This window comes from Vombatus ursinus, unplaced genomic scaffold (genome assembly GCF_900497805.2).
Source record: "Vombatus ursinus unplaced genomic scaffold, bare-nosed wombat genome assembly UNPS02015255.1, whole genome shotgun sequence".
NCBI lineage: Eukaryota > Metazoa > Chordata > Mammalia > Diprotodontia > Vombatidae > Vombatus > Vombatus ursinus.
In genome coordinates, this window is record NW_020955033.1 from 35,677,766 (window position 1) to 35,698,762 (window position 20,997).

General features: G+C 40.0%; 1 pseudogene; it reads left to right on the forward strand.

The window, feature by feature from the left end:
* Positions 1-20,997, forward strand: part of LOC114031807 — a 129,603-nt pseudogene that overhangs the window by 22,261 nt on the left and 86,345 nt on the right.

Here is a 20,997-nt window from a genome sequence, read left to right on the forward strand (position 1 = left end):
TACTCCTTTTGCTCCTCCTTAATTGATTCTCTTTATTACTCCCTACAGCTTTGCTAAATGTAATCTTCTGTCCTCATACATCTACATCATCCCAATCTCTCAACTGAGAGACCTCTTACTTTGCCAATAAGATTAAAGCCATTTTCCATGAACTATCTCTTCTCTCCTCCTCTTCTATCTCAAAATTAACTGACATCAACCCTTTACTGTCTTGTCCTTTCCTCTAATCTCTGATAATGAGGTAGACCTTCTTCCTACCATGACCAACTCTTACACATCCCCTCTCATCTTCTCCAAAAGATGTTCCCCTCAATCGTCCTCTCTCTAATTTCTTATCTCTATCAGTGACTCCTTCTCTACTGCTTTCAAACACGCCCAAATTTCCTCTCTCCTTAAGAAACCTTTACAGGACCCTACTATTGCTCCAAAATATCACCTCCACATAGCTATCTCTTCCCTCTTTCTTAGTTAAGCTGGCTACACTCATTGCTTCCACTTTCTCTATCATTTAACCCTTTGTAATTTGGCTTCCAACCTCATCACTCAAAGTTATTAACAATCTCTTTATTGCCCAACTTTGTGGTCTTTTTTCTCAAGCTCTGTCCTAGACCTGCTTCTCCTCTTTTATATATGCTTCTCATAAGTTAATTGTAACCTCTGAGGTGCAAAGCTAAGATAGCAAAGTAGAGGCAGCAATCCAGCTGAATTCTTCCAACATTCTCCTTCAAACAACTTTAAAATAATGCCTAAAATAAAATGTTGTGGTAGCAGAACCAACAAATGGTCAGAGTGAGACATTTTTCTAGCTAAGACAACTTAGAAGGTTGGCAGGATTAGTTTGTGACACCAGGGTCAGAGTTTAAGCGGTGGCATCAGCACCAGCTTCAGGCCTTCGAAACAGCCATAATAGTGGCAGCAATATCTTCAGGAGATCTCAGACCAGAGACAAGAATGGGGTCAGACAATTGGTCAGAAAGATCATAGGGCACCCTTTGCTGGCACTAGGTGCAGATGGTGTTGATTAGCAACTCTTCTGCCCATATGCAGTTCTGATTTGCAATTCCACGGTAGAGAGGATTGCTTGTGGTCAGTCATAATGGACCAGGGGCTCTGGTCACAATTCTAAGGTGAAGAGGAGCCCTAGCACTTATAGATGCAGGTGAACAGGGGGCACAGTTCCAGAGCTAAGAGGAGCACTAGCACTTGTGGCTACAGGGGAGCAGGGACCCTTCCATGGTAAAGACCAAAGCATAGACCAAGAGAGCAGTGACCACGCCTCTCCCCAAATCACACCTCCTTAGAAGCACAGAAAAATTGCAGAACTCCAGAACTAACTGTGAAAACAGCAGCACAAACAAGTCTGAAATTTGGGACAGTGACTCCCCATCCCCAGGTAAGCAGAGCCCAACTTTAACATAAAGTTCAAAGTCAAGAAATAGGCTAGAAAAATAAGCAAATGCCAAGGGACAAAAAAAACTTGACCATAAAAAGCTACTATGATGGTAGGGAAGACCAAGACACAAACTCAGAAGAAGACAACAATATGAAAATAGCTACAAGCAAAGCCTCAAAGAAGAATGATAATTGGATACAAGACCAACAAGAATTCCTGAAACCATTAAAGAAAGTGATGAGTGGCAGAGGAAAAACTGGGCAAAGTGATGCAGGAAAATTATGAAAAGGGAATTAATGATTGGCAAAAGAGGCACAGAAAAAATGCTGAAGAAAATAACACCTTAAATAGTAGAATTGGTTTTATTGTAAAAGAGGCACAAAAATTCACTAAAGAAAAGAACTACTTAAAAAGCAGAATAGGCCAATTGGAAAATGAAGTAGAAAAGCTCACAGATGAAAATGATTCCTTAAAAATTAGAATTGGGCAAGTGGAAGCTAATGACTCCATGAGAAATCAAGAAACAATAAAACAAAGCCAAAAGAATGAAAACATAGGGAAAAATGTGAAATATTCCATCAGAAAAACAACTGACTTGGAAAATAGATCAAGGAGAAATAATTTAAGAATTATTAGACTACCTGAAAGTCATGATCAAAAAAAGAACCTAAATATCATATTTCAAGAAATTATCAAGTAAAACTGCCCTAATATCTTAGAACTAGAGGGAAAAATAGAAATAGAAATTGAAAGTTATTTCCTGAAATATATCCCAAAATGAAAACTCCCAGGAATATTATAGTTAATTTCCAGAGCTCCTAGGTCAAGGAAAAAGTATACCAAGCAGCCAGAAAGAAACAATTCAGCTATCATGGAGCCATAGTCAAGAGCATGAAAGATTTAATGGCTTCCACCTTAAAGGAGTAGAGAGCTCAGAATATTACATTCCAGAAGGAAGAAGAGCTAGGAGTACAATGAAGAATAATCTACCCAGCAGAACTGAGTATAATCCTTCAGGGTAAAAAATGGATATTTAATGAAATAGAGGACTTTCAAGCATTCCTGTTGAAAAGCCTGGGGCTAAATAGAAAATATGACATTTAAACACAAGACTCAAGAGAAGCATAAATAGGTAAACTTGAAATAGAAATAATAAGGGGCTCAATAAAGTTAAACTGTTTATATTCCTATGTGGGAAGATAATACATGTAACTCCTAAGAACTTTTATCATTATTGGGCAGTTAGAAGGAGTCTACATAGACAGGGGCATAGGTGTGAGTCAATTATGTTGGGATGATCTCCAAAAAAAAATATGCAAGGGTGAGAAAGACGGATGTATGATGAGAAGGGGGAAGGGAGAGGAAGAGTGGGGGAAATTATCTGACATAAAAGAGTCATGTAAGAAAGAGCTTTTACAATAGAGGAGGAGGTGGGTGAGGTGGCAAACAGTGCTTGAAACTCACTGTCATTTGAATTGTTTCAAAGAGGTAAGAATATATATACACACGCAGTTGAATATATAAATCTGTCTTACCCAACAGGGAAATAGGAGGAGAAGGGGACAAGAGAAAAAAAAAGGAGATGATAAAAGGGAGGGCAGATTAAGGGAGGTGGTGGTCAGAAGTAAACAGACTTTTCAGGAGGGACAGAAAAAAAAGAGAGAGAGACAAGGATAAAAAGAGGAAAATGGAATGGAGGGAAATACACAGTAATCATAACTATGAATGTAAATGAAATGAGCTCACTCATAAAATGGAAGCAGATAATAGAATGGATTAGAAACTAGAACCCAATAATATGTAGTTCATAAGAGGCTCACTTGAAACAGAAAGACACAGACACAGAGTTACAATGAGAAGTGGGGCAGAATCTATTATACTTTAGCAGAAGTAAAAAGAAAAAGAAAAGAAAAAAAAGGCAAAGGTAGCAATTATGATCTCAGACAAAGCAAAAGCAAAAATAGACCTAATTTTAAAAGATACTTAGAGAAACTACATTTTGCTTAAAGGCACCAGAGACAATGAAGCAATATCAAAAAATTTTGCAGCAAATTTCTCTGATAAAGTCCTCATTCCTTAAATATGTAGGAAACTGAACCAAATTTACAAAAATGAGAGCCATTCCCTAATTGATAAATGGTCAAAGCATATGAACAGGCAGTATTCAGAAAAAGAAATCAAAGCTATCTATAGTCATATAAAAATTACCTAAGTCACTATTGATTAGACAAAGGCAAATTAAAACAACTCTGTGGTACCACACCTCACAACTATCAGAAATAATAAATACTGGAGGCAATAAGGGAAAAAAGGTACACTAAAGAACTGTTGGTGACAGTGTGAACTGGTACAACCATCCTGGAGAACAATTTAAAACTATGCCCAGAGGGCTATAAAACTGCATAACCTTTGACCCAGCAATACCACTACCAAGTCTGTATCTCAAAGAGATCAGAGAAAAAGGAAAATGATCTGTATGTACAAAGATAATTACAGTGGCTCTTTTTGTGGTAGCAAAGAATTGGAAATTTAGGGGATGCCCATCAATTGTGAAATGGCTGGAGAAAGTTGTGACATGTGATTGTGAAAGAGTAATATTGTATAATAAGAAGTGACGAGAAGGATAGTTTCAGAAAAACATAGGAAGACCTATATGAACTGATGCAAAGTGAAGTGAGTAGAATCAAGAGATCATTGTACACAGTAACAGCAATACTGTAATGATGATCAATTGTAAAAGACTTTAACTACTCTGGTCAATACAATGATCTAAGAAAATTTCAAAGGATTCATGAAGAAAAAAAAGCTATCTACCTCCAGAGAGAGAACTGATCAACTCTAAGTGCAAATTGAAGCATAATCTCTCACTTTATTTTTCTTGCTTTTTTTTGCAATATGGCTAATATGGAAATATGTTTTGCATGATTTCTCATGTATATTTGCTATCATATTGCATGCCTTCTCAGTAGCTGGGGTGGGGCAGGTAGGAGGAAGAAAATTTGGAATTCAAAATGTATACTATACACTATATATAGTGTCCTCCCTGCCTAACATATTTATTTTGTATTATGCATATATATATGTATTCTGGATATATTTATATATCCACATATTGTCTTCCCTGATAGAATGTAAGCTCCTTGAGGACAGCAGTTATTTCATTTTTTGTTCTCTTTATAACCCCAGTGATTAATATGCTACCTGGTACATAGTAGGAGTTTAATAAATACTGATTGATTGATTAGCCCTTTCTGGGACTTTAATTCCTTCAAATCCTTTTTTAACCTTTGTCTTGAATTTTTTATTCTACACACCCCACCCCACCCCACTCCCCATAAAGCTGCTTTTTCCCCATCTCTTTTTTTTTTCTCTTAGTCTATTAACATGTCTAAACCATTTTCGTTGCTTTTCTTCTAGTTTCCATCACTGACTTTCATTTTGGTTCTCCTCTGATTTTTACATTCTGTGGTTCATTCAATTTAGGGTTTTTTTTTTATGACCTTCTTCAAGTAGTTCATTTTCCCAGCTGTTATTTTATCTATGAGCTTGATGGATCCAGCCATGATGAGTGACTGCATTGCATACTTGCATGTTCCTTCCTTGTCAAGGTACCTGAGCAGTGGGAGCTTATATCCTAGTGCCCCAAAGTAAATTTTACAAGAGGCTTCCCTCTTCCCTGCCTTTACCTTTCAGAATAATAAAATTTTACATTTATAAAGCAATTTGTAGTTTACAAAGTTTTCATGCCTTGTTCATTTGATCCTCCTCTGAGGTAGAATCATAGTATTTGGAACCAGAGGAGGTCATCTAATCCAAACTCTATAATTTACAGATCAGGAAACTGAGGCTAGAGGAGTTACATGATGCAAAAGAAGTGAGTGACAGGCTGGGGATGTAGGCAGGTACTACTAGTATCCTTGTTTCACAGATGAGGAAAATGAGGCCAGAAGAGAAAAGATTTGCTGAAGCATAGCTAGCAAGTGGTGAACCAAGCACCAAACTCAGATTCCCTGACTTCCTACTTAGGTATTCTTTCCACTATGCTATGCTATCTTGCTTAGTATTTCAAGGAAAGAAATGTTTTCCTTATACATTTAATATGGAAAATACGTTCAGGGGCCTCAAGTCTTATTTATATAAGCTATGCAATTTTGGAAACGTGTCAAAAATTTGCCAGAAGTAGAAAGTGCAAAGATGAAATTAGAAAATCTGGTGCCTGAAACTAATCTAGTTTGGAGGTAGCAGAAGGACCTAGGGAGAGATATCAAAACACAAGTCCCATGGGAGAGAAGCCCAAGGACATCACGATTTGGAAGGCTGTTGGGGGAAAGAACGAAGGAGGTAGGCCCTAGAAAAACTTAGCTGGAGTGCAGAAAGGCTCCAGGATCTTCCTGACTCCAATAAACCCTCATATGATGATTCTGGGTATCCTCTGTGAAAATCATGGCCCAAGTCTGACAAGGAGAATGGTGGATTGGCCAGCCTTTCTGGGAATAGTTCTGACAGAAAAAAAAAATCATGGTCTGTGCCCTTGTATTAAGGCCCATGACTCCCAAGAAGAGATGGGGAGGGGAAAAGAACACTCAAGAGAGATTAATCGTAAGAGAATATAGAGGCCATGGTGATGAGATCCAGGGAATAATGGTCCAGGTCTGAGCAAAACAAGGGAACAGTTACAATGCAGAATAGAGTTGGTGAGAATGGCAAACCAGAAGACCACTATGGAGAAGTCCCCGCCCCAAATGTTGGGCGTGTGCCAGACTGAGTCCCTATTAATGTTTACAAAGGGTCCTTTATAAAGTACTTCCCCTTTAGGAAATGACACAGAGGGGAAACCCATGATTCTCTTAAATATGTTCTCATAAACAACCAGAAAGTTACATCATCTTCATCTTTATCTCAAGGCCAAGTGTAAGCATTAGGAGAGGGCTGGGTACGAGCACATTCTGACTGTAGATATGGCAACAGCCTAGCTCTCTGGTGCTTCCTCTTGGTAAGCAGGTGCTAGAGAATCCTAGAATCATGGGACCTCAGAGTTGTATTGAATTGCTGGGCTTTTGTTTTTTATACCAGAATGATCTTCAGACTTCAAAGGATGGAATAAAAATAGTTAGCAGGGAAGTGAAACCCAACATAAGTGAGGAGAAGATAAAATGGCACCTTCTGCCTTCGATGAGTGTAAGACATCAGACCTAGCTGAATTATGTTTTGGTGGTAGATGGGTTTTTGGAGTCACTATCAATGACCTTAAAAAGAACTTGGAGAATAAGAGAAATGTCACAGGCCTGGGGCAATACTGTTCCAATTTTCAAAAAAGGGAAGAGGTTAAAATCTGGGAACCATAGACCAAGAGCAGTGGTATGCTGATAAATGTTAGCAACTAGCTCTCCAAAATAAAATGTGTACACCACATACTTATTTGCACTATTTACAGTCTCTCCCACACATTCTGAATCCTAGACTATTAACAAAACAATAAATCAAGCCCTAATTTTTAGTATTTGCCAATTTCCAAGGTGCAAATGCTCACACTGAAAATTGAACAATTGACTCAGTCTAATACAAGCTGGCTCCAACATGCCCCTGTCCATGACTAGAACTTGAATTCCTGGCAAAATTCTAGGATGTATTAGTAAATAGATATCTAGTGAACACGTAGAAAAGGAAAGAAATAACCTCAGGAAAAGGGATAATAAAGAGTCTGTATGGCTTCATCAAGATCATGTCCTGTAAGGTTAATCTCATTTCCTTTATTGTCTGGGTTACTAGAATGGTAGCTCAAAGAACAATAACAAGAATAATAACTAGCATTTACATAGCATTTTAAGACTTACAAAGAGCTTTGGAAATATTTTATATTCACAACAACTCTGGGAAATAGGTCCTATTATTATCCCCATTTAACGAAGGAGGAAACTGAGTCAGACAAAGGCTAAAGGGCTTGCCCAGGGTCATACAGATAATGTCTGAGGTCAGATTTGAACTTTGGTTTTCCTAACTCCAGGTCTAGGGCTCTATCCACTATGTCCCCTAGCTGCAAAGATAGCAGATATAGTTTGCCTAGATTTTAGGGAAGCATTGGTCCAAGTCTTTCAGTATTTTTTTGATTAGATTGAGATACAGGCTTGGACAGTTAAGTGAATTCCTATTTGGTTAAAGAGCCGGATCCAAAATGTAGTCATTAACGGTTTGACGTTAACTTGGAAGGCAGCTTCTAGTGGAAGACGCCAGTGATCTAGCTGGCCCTGTGCTTTTAAAAATTTTATGAGTGCCTTGGATAAAGACATAGGAACCAGGCTTATCATCTTTGTAGATGAAACTATGCCGGATGGGATAAATAGCACAGTGGATGACAGAGTGAGGATTCAGAGAGGACATTAGTCCAAATCTAAAAGGATGAAATTTCAAGTCTTACTCCTGAATTTTAAAAATTGGTTTCACAAGAACAGGAGAAGGGAGGCTTAATTAAACAGTAGTTTATATGAAGAAAAAAAAAAACAATAGCTTGGGAGTTTTAGGGGACTGCAAACTCAGAATAAAACAATACTGTGAAACAATATCCAAAAGAGCTAAGGTAGGGAGCCCTGAGAGGCAGTGCTTGTCCCTCTGCCCTGATCAGAGCATGGATGGTTAGTTCAGGGTACCACACCTTAGGAAGAGCACCAATAAACTGGAGAGCATCCCAAAGAGAATGACCAGGGTGTGAAGGGCTACCGGTCTATGCCAGCTGACTGGCTGAAAGAATTGGGAATGTTCAGGTTGGAGAGAAGAAAATACAGCAGGGACATAATAATTGTCTTCAAGTGTTTGAAGGATTGCCATGTGGAGACAGGATTAAACTTACTGAATTTGCTTCCAGAAAGAAAAACTAAGTGAGTCCAAGTTATAAAGAGGCAAATTTAGCCTTACTGTTTAAAAAACACTTTCTAACAAAGAAAGCTGTTCAGCAGTAGACCTGGATGCCTCAGGAGGTGGTAAGTCCCATCACCTCCCTCTCAGGTCTTCAATCAGGCATTGGTTGTTGTCCTTCATGCTTGAAGAGGACCAAAGCGATATCACTACATTGGGGTAAAGGTACAGTGTGTCCGACTGGGGTTGATCAGACCAATATGAGCTCAGAAGGCTCCACCACAGGTCAGGCACAAACACTCCATATGAACATTGGGGAGGGAGATGTCTCCAAATGTGCGCATCTTGTGTTTCTTTTGAGCTACTGCAATTCTACTTTGCTCATAGAGCATAGCACCTGCTTTGATGTGGGCATGCTATGCTAGACAGTCTCATGCCAAGGTCTCCCATGTCTCACAATTAATTCCAAAGTTCTTCAGAGAGACCTTGAGAGTGTCTTTGTGTCACTTCTTCTGACCTCCACGAGAGTATTTGCCTTGTGTGAATTCTCTGTTAAATAGTATGTTAGGTAAATGTACACTTGGTACTCAAACAACACGGCCAGCCCATCAGAGTTGCGTTCTCTGCAGTGGAGTTTGAATGCTTGGCAGTTTAGTTCAAGAAAAGACCTCAGTGTCCAGTGCCTTATCTTGCCAAGTAATCTTCAGAATCTTCCTAAGACAATTCAAATGGAAGCGATTCAGTTCCCTGGCATGGCATTGGTGTACTGTCCAGGTTTCACAGGCACACAATAATGAGCCACGTACAATAGCTCTGTAGACCTTCGGTTTGGTAGGCAGTCTAATACCTCGTCTCTCCCACACTTTCCTTTGAAGTCTCTCAAACACTGAGCTAGCTCTGGTAATGTATGCATCAATCTCATCATCTACGTGTACGTCCACGGAGAGCATACTGCCAAGGTAAGTGAACTTATCCACAGCATTAAAAATTTCTCCATTTGCTGTAACCAATAATTTCATGCATGGATGGTGTGGTGCTGGTTGGTGTTTTCTTGGTGTTAATTGTTAGGCCAAAATTAACACAAGCAGCAGAGAAGCAATCCATATTTTGTTGCATCTCAGCCTCAGAGGCTGTTGCATTGAATGCATGATCATCTGCAAACAAAAAGTTATGCCTCAGTTCTTCTCTTTTAGTCTTGGCTTGTAGCCTTTTCAAGTTAAATAATTACTGCAATAGCTGACTTTGATGCCATTTTTGTCTTTGTTGAAGGTGTCTGACATCACTGAAAACATCAGGCATTAAATCAGAGGTGTCAAACCCAAAGCCTGCCCCAACACTTCCAAGTGGGGCCTGAACCAGGTTAAAATATATTGGGGAGATATTTAACAAAATAAATAGCAATACAATAAAACATAAATAACACTACATTTTAAAAACTAATGGAATATGCAGCTATAGGGACCTTTAGGTATGGATTTCTTTTTGAATTTGACATCACTGTGCTGGATTATCACTTTCTGGTGTGTTGTAAAGGGGTTAATTGTTTTGGTCAATCAATCCATAAGCATTTATTCAGTTCTTTCTATATGTCAGGCACTGTGCTAAGTGGTGGGCATGCAAAGAAAGTAAAAAACCATCCAACCCATGAAGGAGAGAGATACTGGTTAAGTCCATCACTAAGAATTTATAAATCTTCCCACCATCACTGTTTCTCAGGGTCCAATGATTCCAGGAGAAAAGCAAAAATTAAGTTCTTTGGGGGTTTAGTCCAGTCCCTGCTCCTATCTCCCATCTCTATTTCCTAACGGCAGTTCTATGGAGTTCTCAATAAACTAATGCCAGACTGTCATCTCAGGTATACTCAGCATACACATGGCCCTTCGGTCCACATTCATAGCAAAAGGCAGCTAGGCCTCTTTGGCTGCATTTTAGTTGTGCCATTCTTGGAGTGGGTTGATATGACCTTTGGTCCCAAGCTCCTGTGTCCCTCTGCACTCTTCCCACTATTCCAGCTCCCAGTAGATTTGGTCCAGACTTCTGCAGTAATATTTAGGGGATGTAGGGAGGCCTCTCATTCATCCCATATGGTCCCACACCTAAGATGTCCCAGAGCTAGGTGAGATCAGTTTCTCAGTCTTCTTAATATTTTACTCCCTGCCACATGCTCTCCAATCCAAAGACACTGGCTTCCTTGGGTTCCATGAAAAAGACAAACCATCTCTAAGCTCCTGGCATTTTTTCTGGCTGTCTTCCATGTCTGAAATGCTCTTCCTTCTCATCTTCACCTCTTGACTTCCCTGCCTTCCTTTAAATGCACCCCCCTAAAATCCTATTGTCCACAGGAAGCCTTTCCCAACCCCTCTTAATTCTAGTGCCTTACTTCTGCTATTTGCTATTCATCCTTTATGTAGCTTTGTACATATTTGTTTGTTGTCTTCCCAATAGATTGTAAACTGCTTGGAGTCAGGGATTATATCCCTGTGCTTCTTGTATCCCCAGCGCTTAACACAGTTCCTGGAACATGGTAGAAGCTTCGTAACTGTTTATTAATTGATTGGTTGACTGAGGGAGATGCCGGGACTACGTCACTAATTGGTGAAGATGTTGTTCTGCCAAGGAAGGTGCTGCTTCTGAAGCATTCTTTAGCAAGAATGGTTCTTGCTGCCCCCCCAAACAGGTTTCATATCATCAGCAGTTCATTCTCCTTTCACCCAGACGACTTCCCTTTTGTTGAATTCTTCCAGTCAATAGAAGTGGGTTTGACACCTAGTTTCCAATCAGTCCCATCAATAGTTGTCACTCTGAGAAGCTGGAAAATGACAGTGCGTCAGACAATTTACAAGGTGAACATATTGGTCTTTCATAATCTCCCTTTACCTTAGACTGGGCCTTCTTCCAAACTGGGGACAGCCTGTGGACAACATGGCATTGAGCCTACATATTCATTAACATCATAGTCCATAGGTATCCACAAAACTAACAGTCCTCTATGAAAGTCAAGTATTGTCATTGTCAGTTCTCTAATGAGTGAACACCCATGGTTACTAAGGGGGAAAAATGCAATATACAGTGACAGTTTCACTATGTCATTTCAACAATAAACAATAAAACTTCAATGGAGTTTGGCACACAATACTATTTTGGTTGTTTTTAATCAACTGTTTTGGCCTATAAAAGTCATATTAGAAAACCTTACTATTCAATCATAGCCTAGGAAAAATATATAAAAAGAAAATATATACAAAGAAAAAAATGTGCAGTTGATCCCTGTAATGTTACAGCATCCAAAAAAATTAGGAATCTCAGAGGAGATTCTATGACTATAAATTAGGCCACAATCAATATGGCACCCTGAAAGTTATATCCAGGTTCAATGTACTCATCTATTGAAGACTTGATATAAGGAAAAACTTACTATGAGAGCTGCCCCAAAATGTAATGGATTTCTTAGGAAAATGGTGGGTTTTCCCTCATTATAAGTCATCAAGCACAGGCCAAATAACTATTTTGGGGTTGTGTAATAGAGAAAAGGGAATTTATATTTAAATGTGGGTCAAATCTGATAACTTCTGGAGTTTCATTCAACTCTGAGATTCTGTGAAAGTCACAAGATAAGACAAAATGAGAACAGGGAACAGAGTACACCCTATTTTGACTTGAATATAGCATATGTGAAGGTGAATAAAATTTGTTAAAATTGGGAGGTTAAGGTTGGGGACAATTAGGAGGCACAGTGGATAGAACGTTGGGCCTAGAGTCAGGAAGACTCATCTTCCTGAGTTCAAATCTGGCCTCAGACACTTACTAGCTGTGTGACTCTGGGCAAGTCACTTAACCCTCTTTACCTCAGTTTCCTCATCAGTAAAACGAGCTGGAGAAGGAAATGGTAAACTACTTAAGTATCTTAGTCAGGAAAACCCCATATGGGTTCGCAAAGTGTTAGACACAACTGAAACAAATGAACAATGAAAAGAAGGCTAAATTGGAACAAGATTGTGAAGGACCTTAAATACCAGAATAAGGACTTATGTATGTTTGTTGTTTTGGAAATGTAATGGGGTCTTAGTGCATGCCTAGATCTTCTAATATGGAGGCATCTTGCTTCTGGGAGGAGACATCCTATGTTGTCCAAGACATGGGTGGCAATACCCTTCTTCAATTACCTGCATCACCAGAATAGGCTGTATCTTTAAAACTGCCAGACTGGGAGTCTTCTGCTCTTTCCTGCTGCATCCAGAGGGTCACAGCTGATACACGGTGCCAGTACCATGAACTGATCCAGGAAGGAAGGATACCCTCACCTCCTCTTTTTACACCTCATGGTTTGTGATGTTTCTGGCTTTGTTGTTTTTCATTCGTCCTTCTCAGTTTCAGGCGTAAGTGGCAATCCCCACTAAACCAGCACTTTGAGCTATGATGACCTTGGAGCTAGGATTCCAGGGAGAATGCTGCAGCCAGTCAGCCTGGAAGGGAAGCCCTGAGAAGCCAGGGCTCGGGGGACTCAAGCCCAAAATGAGTTTTTAATTTGGAACTGAAATTGTGCTATATAGGAACTGAGCTCAGTATGAAATTTCACCGTGAGTGTGCACACCAATACATACAGATCACGAAGTCACAGACCAACACTTGTTTTATCCCTTATATTTTTAGACTTCCCTGAATCACTGAGAGGTTGATTAATTTGCCCAGAATCACACAACTAGTATGTATCATAGACTTAAATCCAGGTCTTCTTTACTCAGAAGCCAGCTTTCAATTAAAAAAAAAAACAGGTTACCTCTTATCTTATGCAGGTATGAGCTTAATGTATATGGATTTACTGAGTTTCAAAAAACCCTTTTAAAGTAATTTTGTGAGCTGTATTCAGTAAAAGACCTGAGTTCAAATCCCACTCTGACATTTACTACTCCTGTGGCCATGAGCAAGCCACTTAATCTCCTTTGGCCTCAGTTTCCTCATTTGTAAAATGAGAAGATTGTACAGGATGGCTTGTGAGGTCCCTTCTGGCTCTATTTTTCCTTTTTTCTTGTCTCTTTGATGAAAGTTCAGAGAAAGGCAGAATAGTAGCAGGGAGATAACTATAGAATGGGAAAAAAGAGACCGAAGAACTTGAAAAAATGCATGTATCAAAAATTGATACTACGACCAAACCAGTGTTGCACCAAAAATAAGTCTTTGCTGCCTTTAACTAGCATCAACATGGCACTGCTTCGATGGACATTTATGGATAGAGGGAGGCAGTGGGGTTCAGTAGCTATGATTCAAGCCTGTAAGTCTGGAGCCCTGGATTCTAGACCTACTTTGGCAGTAACTTGTGGTTTTGAAGGAACCATTTAAGCTCTTAGGACTTCAGTTTTTTCTCTACCTAGAGATAGCTAAGTGACACAGTGGATAAAGCATTAGACCACGAGGAGTCCGGGAGACCCACATTCAAATTTGGCCTCAGATACATTTTTAGCTGGGGCAGCTAGGAAACACAGTGGATAGAGCGCCAGGCCTGAAATCAGTGAGCCTCATCTTCCTGAGTTCAAATCTGGCCTCAGACACTCACTAGCTGTGTGACCCTGGGCAAGTCACTTAAGTTCTGCCTGCCTCGGTTTCTTCAACTGTAAAATGGGGATAAAAAGTGCACTTAACTCCTAGAGTTGTTGTGAGAATCAAATGAGATACTCTTTATAAAGTGTGTTGCACAGTGCCCAGCACACAGCAGGTGCTATATAAATGCTTGTTTTCTTCCAGTCTCACAAGAGGACTGAACCAAATGATAATTGATGTTGCTTCCAACTCAAGCATTCTAAGAGTTTTGAAGTTGTTTTATATGGGACCACCAGCCACATTCTGGAATTGGACCCTGCACCAAACAAAGCCTGGGATTGTCTAAGTTACAAGAGTTAATACAAAGCAAGTAGATGATCATGGTCGGCGTCTCCTTTTATGCTTAAGCCAGAGATAACCTTGATCCTCTTCTTGGTCAGTTTCCTCACGCTTATGGTATCACGGACGTGGAACTTGAAAAGACCATAAAAATCACTGAGTCCGGTCCCCTCATCCTATAGATGAGGAAATGGAGGCCCGGAGAGGGTGATACTTATCCAAGATCATTCAGCTCAGTAAGCCCCTAAGATGGGGTTTGAACCAACGTTTCCCGACTCTAGATCTAACACCTCCTCTATGCTCCTGGTTTTGTTTTCTTCTTCTTTCTGTGATCCTTTGCCCGCACTCTTGATAAGGGCTGTCCCACTGGTTGCTTTTTTGGACTCTGCCTTACTGGTTTATAATCTTGTGTGTGTGCTTTGGATGGAGGCCTATTACCTGCCCCAGCTCCTCTTCCTCCCCTTTGGGTGGCTTTTTGGGCTGCTCATTACTTTCAAGCAACATAGCCCATCTTGACAAGCTTTCCTGTTTTCCTTGGTTTTGTTACTGAATCAAGCGCATCTCACTTAGATTAAAACCTGGAGGCTGCTAAACTCTTCTCCTCCGTCCCCTGACAACTCTCCTCCACCAGACCTCTATGATAGGAGAGGGCAACAGGCTAGGCACCAGACTGGGCGGGAGTGGGGGATGGGGACCAGAAAACATAAATGTGAAGACAAACCTTGGGCCCCTGCAGCTGTTTCTAAAGCCCGTCTAATGGAGCGTATTCTGAGAAAGGGATGCCAGCATCTTGCATCCAAGGACCAATATATACATAGGAATTTTCTGCCTTGCTAGCTTTGCCCTCATGATCTTTGAGTCCTTTCCCCGCTACCCTCTGCCTTGCTTTGGTTTCATGTCTGTCTGTGTCTATCAAGCACTGACAGCATACAGATAATTGTACTGGGCTCCACTGGGAGAAATAAATCAAGCAAACAAGCAGCAAATATTTATTAGGCAGTCATTAGGCACTAGGAATATAACAATAAGAAGAAGAAGAAACATTTATTAAATGTTTGCTATGTGCCAGGCACTGTGCTAAGTGCTGGCGATGGGAATACAAGCAAAAGGAGTCTCTGCTCTCAAGGAGCTCATATTCACAGTGAAAAGGGAAAAATGTTGTTCTCTGGTCCTCAATTCATCCCTCTATTAACTGATGGGATTGGGTTAAAGGGCTTCTAAGGCCCCTTCCATCTCTGCAGTTCTGTGATTTTCCTGTCATGGTTCTTATCAGGCAGAGCATGGTCATTGGCATGGGGAGAGTTATCCCAGCAGAGCTGGACTGAGCTGAGGATGAGTCTCAGTCTCCCAGCCCCAACTCTGATCTCATGTCTAGGGGAGCCCAAAGGATAGCACTACTTGAATCTTTGATTGGGCAAATTCTTGTTCCCCTTAAATATCATGTGATATTGCCCACCTCCTAGCACTTGCCTCAATGATATGTTCCAAAAACATTTAGTTGTTACCTGAAGACAACCATAAACTACGTACTTTATCTCCCTCTGGACAAATCATTTAACCTCCCTGGACTTTATTAATAATAGATTACTTGGAATACTATTATGTAATAAGAAATGATGAGCTGGCAGATTTCACAAAAAAACCTGAAAAGACTTACATGAACTGATGCAAAGTAAAGTGAGCAGAACCAGGAGAATGTTGTACACAGTAACAACAATATTGTGCAATGATCAACTATGAATGGCTTATTTCTTCTCAGCAGCACAATGATCCAAGACAATTCCAAAAGATTCATGATGGGAAGAGGTATCCAAATCCAGAGAAAGAATGATGGAGTCTTAATGCAGATCAAAGCATACTGTTTTCATTTTATTTTTTTCATAGCTTTTTCCCTTTTGTTCTGTTTCTTTTTTCACATGATTAATAAGAAAATATGTTTTCCATGATTGCACAGATATGATCTATATCAAATTGCTTAGGGTGGGGGGAGAGATAGAGGGAGAAAATTTAGAACCAAAATTTTATTAAGAAATGAATGTTAAAATTATCTTTACATGTAATTGGAAAAAATAAAATATTTAAAAGGAAAAAAATAATAGGTTACTAAATCTAAGTGAACTCAAGTACCATTCCATTTCTCTCTTTGATCTTCTCTTTCCCTCTAGAGCCTTCCTCCCCTATCTACCATATAAATACTCTAAACTACAGAGTACACAAGAAACATCCACTCTCTTAACTAGAAATACAACAAAGTGAGATTAAACCAGACAGTTTTTAAATCAGAAGAGAGGAATTGGAACCTGACAGGAGACCATTTTTATCATTGCCTTGACTGTGCACACTGTTCATAGCACCCTGCCCCAGGGGTAGAGGCTTGTCATAAAAGCTACATGCCTCACTTAATGTTGGCACCAACTCAAGGGTTATAATCCTCCCTCCAAGGTACTTGAATCACCCTCTTCACGGCAGTGTATTAGGCCTCATCAGAGTCAACATGAGCTGATGTCTGGAACCTAGAGTAGAATATCCTATTCTGTATTTATTTCATTTTAGAAATAAGACTGGATGCTTTGACACTGATCACCCAAGAAAAAGATTTCTGGGACTATGTAGTACAGAGCATGGAAGCATTTTTAGGTATGGACCAATGCTAATAAAACACCACAATGAGAGGAACAGGAAGCTGCGTTCCCATTTGCCCTCTCTGGGAATTGGCACAGTGCTTCATCTTTACCCATTATCCCACAAATAACTGCAGAAGGAAGGATTCCCAGAAAGAAGGAGTGGGGAAGTTTACATATTGGAGAAGCTTCTCAGCATCGGCAGTTAGGCTCAGCAGCTCAGATTTCTTTTGAGCCAAAAAAAAAATCTTTTCATGTGCCAAGCTTTTTACTTATCACATATGAAAGGGCATCGTCTTACACTTATACACAGATTTTGAAATGCCTTAAAAACTGTATCAAAGAGTCCAAGGCCCATTAATCTAAATTGCTCTAACACTTAAGGGAGAATAAAAGGCACTTTCTAAAACCTGCAAATGAGTATAACCTATAAAATTACAGATTAAATGCTGAAAAAAAAACCCTTAGGTTCTTAGCTTGGAACAAGCACTTTTAAATAGAAAGAGAGAAATATTACTTCAATATTTTAAAATCATGTTTTGAAATAGACAAGAAAAAGATGTGTTCAGACCGGATGCAAAAAGACAGAAATAAAAAAAATGTACCATTCAACTAAGACATAGTTTCCATTAAATTGCATTGAGTAATCTATCCTAAGGAGAGAACATCTCCAGAGAAGGACCATTTTCAACATACTCACAAACCTTGAAGCATGAATCAAAACTATTAAGCTATACCTCTCTTTTCTTCTCCTTCCTTTTTTCCCTCCATCACAAAAAAAAGGGACTCATAGTCCTCGTGGTTCAGGCTTCAATTCACAGCTATTGTAAGTTCATGGGAAGAGGTCCTTTTATTTCTAAACCTCTCTCTCTTTTAAATTTACCCTCCTGTCCTCAAATAATAAAAATAAAATGTAAGACCTATAATATTTGATAGTCTGATTTTTCAGAACGGGCCAGAATGGAAGAGCCATAATAATGCAATAACACCTTGGATTTATATAGTGCTTATCTCCAAAGACCTAATAGAGCTTCATGGAGTTATTTATTAATGTAATTAATCTTGTCATCATCTCTGGAAGGTAAGTACTGTAGGCATAAATGTGTTTGCGTGTGCCCCCTCCTCTTGATAAAAGCAATGGAATGATATAGAAATCTTAGCTCCAGCTTGGGGAACTCAAACATTAGATGGTCCCTTTCCCCTTCAGCTAAACTCTCCAGCTGGGCTCTGGCCCAGTCAGACCACATCTGGAATATCGTGTTCAGTCTGAACGCCATGATTTCAGAGAGACATCAACAAACCAGATCTTGCCCGGAGGCCAGCAATCAGGACAGTGAGGGTGAGAAGAATCTAAGGATTCTAGGAACAGTTCAAGGAACTGGGGGCATCTAGCCTGGAGAAAAGACATGGTACAATAGTATTGAAAGACTTTGATTCAGAAAAGTGAGTAAGAATTTTCTGCATTGCTCCAGGAGACAGAATGAAGAATAGTTTAAATTTACATAGTCTTCTCCAATGTCTCATCCCAGTGGGTTGAAAGGACCTGTGTCTCTTGAGGTCCATGACAGAGAAACACAAGTCTTGGAAGGTCTAACCATTCAGAGAAGGCTTTTGGAATAGGCACTGTGTGTCTACCAGCTGAAAAGCAGCCCAGTTAAATTCAGAGAGAATTAGCATCAGATTTCTCAGCCACAGTAAATCTCAGAAACCATCTACTAAGTAAAGTTGGGATCCATGTCAATGGATGGAGCAGACCTTCTTGATATATAAAGATGCATGGATCCTAATAAACCGGAAAGACCTCTTTTAGGAAATCCAGCAAGGAATGTGCTTTATGTCTATAATCCACAGATCATTTTCAAATTAAGTCAAGAAGCATTTATTAAGTACCTACTAGGTGCCAAGCACTTCTCTAAGTGCAAGGCTAAGTTAAGTTTCAATAAGTTGAAAGAGACTCATTGCAGAAGGAAATTCTTAAAGTAGGGCAGCTTTGCTACTATAATATTAATTGAGGGGAACTAGACATTAATTTATTGTGTAAGGGACTCCAACTGAGGAAGCTCCCTCTACTCACATAGATCTGAAATTGCTCTTTGACATCTAGTCTTAAAGAGTTACTTGGGGCACTAAGAGATTAATTGTCTTGTTCAGGGTTACACATCTAGTGTGTGTCAGAGGCAGTGCTTGAACCCAGATCTTTCTGTTTCCAAGGCTTTAGCTCTATTGACTATGCCATACTGCTTCACTAGAACTTTAAACATCATGGCTTAATGAATAGAGAGTTGGCTTCAGAGCCAGGAAGAGCTGGGTCCAAGTTCTATTTCTGACATATTGGTTGTGTGATCCTGGGGAAAGATCATTTAACCTCTCAAGCTCTGTAGGTGACTCTGTAAGTTTAGAGAAGGTGTAAACCTGTGCTGATAAGGAAAGGTTCCTCATCTGGGAGATCCCTGTACCAATGAAACCACAGGCCCAGTCCCTACTGTATGTAAGAGAGAGGAGGGGGAGAAAATAAGAAGAAGAAAAAGAAGAGGAGGAGGAAGAGGTGGAGGAGGAGGAGGAAGAGATGGGGGGGAGGAAGAAGAGGAGAGGAGGGGAGGAAGAGATAGAGGAGGAGGAGGAAGAGAAAAAGAAAAAGAAGAAGAAGAAGAGACAGAGAGAGAAGAATGGAGGGATGGATAGATACAGAAAGAGGAGAGAGAGAGAATGAAAAAGAGAGGAAGGGAAGAAAGGAAGCAGAGAGAGTTTGAAAAAGAGGAGAGAAGAGAGTGGTGCTCATCACCTGGTTGGTTATAGGGTAATGATTTTTTCAGCCCCAGCAATCCTTTTTTTTTACTCCAGGCATCAAGCCAGACTTGACTTTTAACATTACCCAACATTTAGAAATCAGAGCCCTACACTATTGCTTGCATACTTTTGGTGAGATTTAGAAAGCAAGGTCCAGCTTTCCACAAAATGTAAAGTCCCTCAAAAGGAAGGGCAACAAGTGGTTTGCAAAGTTCTTCATCTGTCCATTTCTCTTCTGCTGCTCTTCCTAAATCCAGTCATAGAGTAATCATGAATGTTTGCACCCAGATTCCTCCTTGGCTAGAGCCCTAATAATGTGCTCTCCTCATTCAGTAGGTCATCAAGCAATAAAGAGTTACTAAGTGTATACTATATGCCAGGCAGTGTTCTAAGCACTGGGGTTACACAAAAAGGCAAAAAGTCCCAGTTCTCTTACAGACAACAGGCAATTATATACAACAATGTGTGTGTGTGTGTGTGTGTGTGTGTGCCATATATATGATAAATGGGAGACAATCAACAGAGGGAAGGCACTAGAATTAAGGAGGATCAGGAAAGGCTTCCTTTAGGAGGCTGGATTTTATGTGGGGCTTGACAGAAACCGAAGAAGCCAAGAAATAGAGATGAGGAAGGAGAGTTGTCCACCGATGTGGTATAGCCGGTGAAAATGCCTCCCATTCAGAGTCTGGTTATTGAGTGTCTTGTTCAAGGAACAGCAAGGGTATCCGTGTTACTGGATCACAAGACATGGGGAAATGAGTGGTACTGTAGAAGAAGACTGGAAAGGTAGAGGTGATAAGTTATGAAGGGCTTTCAATGGGGAGTTAGGAAGAAGAGAGGGTCAGGAAAAGATAATGAGTTCTGTCTGAGACATGTATAACTGATCTATTTGAGATGTCCAATGGGCATTTGAATGGTGAGTTTGGAGGTCAGCAGAGTTTAGGGTTAGATAAGCAGATCTGAGAATCATCTGCATAAAGATGAGACTTGAATCCATGGGAGCTGTTAAGATCAAGTGAAATAGTAGAAGAGAAGAAGGCCCAGTATAGAGACCAGGATAGCATAAATGACCTGGATGAAGATCTAGCAAAGAATGTTGAGGAGTGATCAGATAGGTAGGAAGAAAACCAGAGAGAGGATCAAGAAGAAGTATCAAAAAGTGCAGAAAGGTCAAGGAGAATGAAGACTGAGAAAAGCCATTAGATTTGCAAACAAGGGGTCATTGGTAACTTTAGAGAGAGTAATTTCAGTTGAATGCTGAGGTCAGAAGCCAGACTGAAGATAGTTAAGAGAGTGAGAGGAAAGGAAGTGGAAACACCTATTGTAGATTTTCTTGAAGAGTATGGCCACAAAAAGGAGGAGAGATATAGCTAGTAAAGATGGATGGATCAACTGAAGGGGTTTTGAGGATGTGGGAGAGGGAGGCATAGGTGTGTTTTAGGTAGTAAGGAAGTAGTAGACAAGGAGAGATTG